The sequence below is a fragment of the Monodelphis domestica genome, chromosome 5 (genome assembly GCF_027887165.1).
Source record: "Monodelphis domestica isolate mMonDom1 chromosome 5, mMonDom1.pri, whole genome shotgun sequence".
NCBI classification, from domain to species: Eukaryota; Metazoa; Chordata; class Mammalia; order Didelphimorphia; family Didelphidae; genus Monodelphis; species Monodelphis domestica.
In genome coordinates, this window is record NC_077231.1 from 131,133,901 (window position 1) to 131,140,121 (window position 6,221).

A 6,221-nucleotide genomic window follows, 5' to 3' on the forward strand; every position below is an offset into this window, starting at 1 on the left:
TTCATGTTTGACTCTTTTTCTTATTATTTTAATTGCCCTGATTTTATTTTTACAAATGATTTCTTTCTTTTTAAAATATATTAGTTAATTGTTTATTAGTTTTTGTAAGTTCCTGATTTAACTTATACATATGATATTTTTACTTTTTTAATATTTGTGTTGGTTTCAGAATATCTATTTTGAGTTTTTATTATATTTCATTTATAGGGTTTTTTGTGGCATACTCAAAATTTCAACTTCCTTTTATTCATTTCGGTTGATGAAAATGTCTGTTTTGCTCCCAAAAGACTACTTTCTTTGAATCCCCAAAGTATTGGCATATTCTTTCAATGATGTAATTTTCTTTGATAATATTAGATATTATTTCTTTGATTTGTTCTTTGACTCACCAATTATTTAGTATTAAATTATTTGGCCTTCAATGAAATTTTTATTTTTTCTTCAAAAGATATTTATGGATTATAATTTTTATGTTGTTTTGGTAAGAATTTGTTTTTAGTATTTCTTCTTTTTTGAATTTGTTCATGAGATATATAAGCCCTTGCACATGGTCCATTTTTGCAAAGGTACTATGCAAGCTTAAAATATGGATACTTCTTCTCCTCTTCTTCTTCATTCAGGAGAAGCCAGAAAGCTGCTATATAAAAGTTTCATATGATGGTCCTTAATGTAATTATTTTTGTTAGCTTTGTCTAGGTCTGAGAGGAGGATATTAAAGCTCTGAACTAGTATATTTCTAATATTTATTCCTCATTTTAACTCACTTAATTTTTTCTTTAAATAGTTAGATGTTAGGCCCTAGCATGAATATATGTTAAGTACTGATATTTCATTTAGATTGTCTTTAGACATTATACCATTTCTCCATGTAATCTCTTTTATGTATATTTCCTCTTGTTGCTTTTTCTAACACTGTGCTTGTTACCCTTGACTTGAAAGTCTTCTATGACATCAAAAGTCCACTTTTCAACTGTCAGTTTTACAGAATAAGTTCTTGATCAAAAGCTTTAATTTTTATATTTTTGAATATCATATTCCAAGATTTCTTCCCTTTTATAGTGGTTTTTCAGGTCTTATGCCATATAGATCATGGTTCCTTTTCTCCTGAATTCTTTCTTTTTCGATACTTGGCAGTACTTTTCTCCTCAACCTAGAATATCAGGATTTTAGCTACAAGAGAATTTCAAATATTTTTGTTTGTTTTGTTTTTAGGGGGTAATTAAGGATTTCTCCCCTGTTTTTACTTTTTTCATCTGGTTTTAATAGATATGAATAATTTTAACTCACAATTCATTGATCTATTTTACCTAATCCTATTTTTGGTCATGAATTTCAGGCAGTCCAACAGTTCTTATATTCTCTATTTTTCCTTGAAAGTTTCATTTTTATATTTTGGATAAGAGATATGGCTCATTATCTTTTATTTTAGTTTTGCTTTAAAATTCTTGTCTTATCAATAATTAATTTCTATTTTTGTCTATTCTAAGTTTTGGTGTCTGCTTTTTAGAGATATTTTTTCCAGTTACATGTTATAAAAGTTTTCAACATACATTTTCAGAAACTATATGATCAAAAATTGTGTTCCTCTCTTTTTCCCTTCTTCCTCTCAAAGATGGTTAGTAATTTAGCCTGGGTTATACATGTGTTATACAAAACATACTTCCATAGTGCATGTTGCTGTAAGAGAAAACTCATATAAAATCCAACCCCACAAATAAAAACCACAAATAAACAAATGTGAAAAATAGTATGCTTTGGTATACATTTATTCCAGTAGTACTTTCTTGGGAGTGGATAGAATTCTTTGTCATAAGTCCTTCAGAATTGTCCTAGATTATTGTATTACTGTTACTGTGTAGACTGTTTTCCTGGTTCTGCTTATTTCACTCAGCATCAGTTCATGTAGGTCTTTCCAGCTTTATTCAAAATCATCCTGTTCATCATTTCTTACCACACAATAGTATTCCATCACCATCATATAACACAATTTGTTTGGCCATCCCCCAATTGATGGACATTCCCCTTAGTCTCCAATTCTTTGCCACCACAGAAAGAGCTTCCAGAAATGTTTTGTACAAGTATGTCCTTTCCCCCTTTTTAAAATCTTTTTGGGATATAAACTTAGTAGTGGCATGACAGAATCAAAGAGTATGCAGAGCTTTATAACATTTGGGGAATAGTTTCAAATTGCCCTCCAGAATGGTTGGATCAGTTCACAACTCAAACAACTCAATTAGGGTCCAAATTTTGCCACATCCCCTCCAATATTTATCATTTTCCATTATTGTTATATTGGCCAATCTGATATTATGTGGCCTCAGAACTGTTTTCTTTTACATCTAATTTGCATTTCTCTAGTCAAGAGTTATTTAGAATGCTTTTATCCCATATGATTATTGATAGTTTTGATTTCATCATCTGAAAACTGCTCATTCATATCCTTTGACCATTTGTCAATTGGAAAATGACTTGAATTTTTATAAATTTGACTTAGTTACCTGTATTTCTGAGTAATGAGATCGTTATCAGATAAATTTGTTAAAAAATTATTTCCCATGTTGCTATTTCTCTTTTAGTATTGTTTATATTGTTTTTATTTGCACAACCCCTTTTTAGTTTAATATAATCAAAATTATTCATTTTATATCTTGTAATATTCTTTACCTCTTGTTTGGTCATATATTCTTCCTTTCTCCATAGGTCTGCCAGTTAAACTATTCTATATTCCCATAATTTACTTATGGTATCACCCTTTATGTCTAAAGCATACATCTATTTTGATGTTATCTTGGTATAGTGTGTAAGATATAGATCTATATCTAGTTTCTGCCATACTGTTTTCCAGTTTTCCTAGCAGGTTTTTTTTCCCAAATAGTGAGTTCTTATACCAAAAGCTGGGCTTTTTGGGTTTACCAACCACTAGACTACTAGAGTCATATACGTCTGCATATTGTCTCCCTAATCTGTTCCATTGCTACACCATTCTATTTCTTATCCAGTCCCAGCATGTTTTGATGTTGCTGCTTTAGAGTATAGTTTGAGATCTTGTAATGCTAGGTCACTTCCCTTCACATTTTTTCTATTAATTCCCTTGATATTTTTAACCTTTTGTTCTTCCACAATAATTTTATTTTTTTTTAGTTCTATAAAATAATTTTAGTAGTTTGATTGTTATGGCACTGAATACATAAATTAATTTAGGTAGAATTGCTATTTTTACTATATATTAACTTGTCCTACTTGTGACCAATTAATATTTTTGCAATTGTTTAGATCTGATTTTATTTGTGTAAAAATGTTTTGTAATTGTGTTGACTTGACAAATATATTTCCAGGTTTTTTGTATTGTCTAGAGCTTTTTTAAAAATTAGAACTTTATTTACTTCCTTTAATCCTTTCTTATTTTTTAATTTGATTTATCTAGTTCTGAGAGGGAAATCTGAGGTCTCCCGCTAGTATAATTTTACTGTCTATTTCCTTTAAAAGTTAAATTAATTTCTTTTTCTTTAAATTTGGAGACCATACCATTTCATGCATATATGTTTAGTATTGATAGTATTTTTATTGTCTATGGTATTTTTTAATCAGGATATACTTTTCTTTCTTCTCTCTTTTAATTAGATCTGTTTTTACTTTTAGTTTTATCTGAGTTCATGAGTGCTACTCCTGCTTTTTTTTCTTTGGCTGAAACACAACAAATTCTTTTTTAGCTCCTTACTTTTAACTCTATATGTGTCTTCCTGCCTCAAATATGTTTCTTGTATACAATATATCATAAGATTCTGCTTTTTACTCACTCTGCTGTTGCCTTTTTGTGGGTGTAAGAGGGAGAAATTCAAGAGGTTTATATAAAAGGTTGGCCTGGATTATTCAAGAGTAGGGTTGCCAGGAATTTTATGAAATTCCAAAGATATTTATTTAAACATTTATTTATAAAATTTAGAAAGAGTGAAGTAAAAATTCAGAGACAGGATAGGGTAAGATATCTAGCCTATGCACTAAGTATTTTGCTCTGGTCCCTGGCGCAACCTAGGCAGGGCTAATTAGCCCTTAGCCAGAGGGACCTTAGCTTTGAACCAAGGACCTGGGGATGCAGGAAGCCTCTCTCAAGAGGGTAGGCCTCTCTTCAGTCTAGTCCCTTCAGAAAATCCAGGAAAGGAGTCAGCCTTTTTCACTCACCACGTGTCAGTCCTAAGGGAGAGATTTAAGAATAGTCTCACCAAGTCCAAGTTTTCCAGTGAGCAGATTCTTAATCAGCCTCAAACTCAAACTCAGAACTCAGAAGAAGCAAGAACCCCCTTTATAGGAACTCCTTTTAAAGACATTTCTTTGTGTCACTTCCTATGCTTTCCTCTACTTTTTATGTGGACAAATTAGAATCTATAATTTTGCTTAGAATTGCCTGGGGGCAGTCAGTCAATTCTGATTTGTCACCCACTATTGCACACACGTGTGTCACAGTCCCCCACTTAAAGATTAAGTGGGATGTGTACACTTTTGGTGATTAAATCTAAAAATGGGCAGGGGAGTTAATTTAATCTCCATAATCAGGGGAGAGTTAATTTCATTTTCACATTCGGGGGAAAGTTAATTTAATCTTCACATGGGGGAGTTAATATCATTTCTATTCAGAATTATGATTACCATCTGAGTATTCCCCTCTATCTTATTTTTCCCCTTTTGATTCTGTTATTTTTCTATCCTTTCACTTTGTCTCTCCTCAGGAGTGTTTTGCTTTTAAGTACAATGCCCTGACTTTTCTCTCTTGTCTATTAGCACCCTTATCTTACTCCCCTCCTACTGCTCTATTAGGGTATGATGGGATTCTATAACCAAATGTGTATGGTTGTTATTTCCTCTCTGAGCCAGTTCTAATGAGAGTAAGGTGTGAGCATTCCCTATCACCACCCTCCCTTTCCCCTCCACTATAACAGTTTTTTTCACACCTCTTTATGTGAGATAATTTACCATGTTTCACCTCTCCTGTCCCTTTAATCTCAGTGCAATCCTCTTTCTCATTCCTTAATTTTTATTCCATATCATGTTATTTTAACCAACTTACTCCTATACCCTCCACCTATATGTACTCCTTCTAAGTATCTAATACTGATAAAAATTCTAAGTCACAAATATGATCTTCCTATATAGGAATATAAACATTTTGATATTAATGAATCCTTTACATTTTCTCTTTTTTATTTACCCTATTGTGCTTTTCTTGAGTCTTGTATTTGAGTATCAAATTTCTTTTTTTAGGTTTAGTCTTTTCATCAGGAATGCTTAAACTATTCCATTTTATTAAATGGCCATTTTGTCCCTGAAAAAATATACTTAGTTTCTCTGGGTAGGCGATTCTGGGTTGTAAACATAATTCCTTTGACTTCCAGATTATCTAGTCCTTTAATGTGGAAGCTGCTAAGTCCTGTGTAATCCTTACAGCATCTCCATGATATTTATATTATTTCATTCTGGTTGTTTGCAGTATTTTCTCCTTGGCCTGGGAGCTCTTGTATTTGGCTATAATATTCCTGTGAATTGTCATTTGGTAATTTATTTTAGGTGATTAGTGGATTCTTTCAATTTCTATCCCCTTTTATCCAAGAATATCAGGGCAGTTTTCTTTGATAATTGCTTGTAATATGATGACTGGGCTTTTTAAAATTATAGTTTTCAGGTATTCCAATAATTCTCTCTCTCCCTTTTTTCAGGTAAGTTTTTTTTTATGTGAGACAATTCATGTTTTCTTCTCTGTTTTTTGTTCTTTTAATTTTGTTTTATTGTTTTTAGATGTCTCATGAAGTCAAGCTTCCATTTGTCCAATTCTAATAAGGCAATACTTTGTTCTTTGAGCTTTTGAACCTCTTTTTCCATTTGGTCAATTCTCCTTTTTATAAAACTCTTCTCTTCATGGGACTTTTATACATCTTTTACCATTTGGTCAATTCTGCTTTGCATTGCTTTTATTTCTCTTTCCTAGTTTTCTATGTACCTCTCTTATTTGTTTTTTGAAATCCTTCTTTTAGCTCTTCCAAACCTGAGACAAATTCCCATTTTTCTTTGAAGTTTTACATATAGCTGCTTTGATCTTATTGTTCCCTTTGGTATCTTTGCTTTCCTCTTTTTTCTTCTTTAAAACATTTTTTTAAAAAAAAACCCTTAACTCTCATCTTAGAATCAATACTGTGTATTGGTTCCAATGCAAAAGATTGGTAAGGACTAGG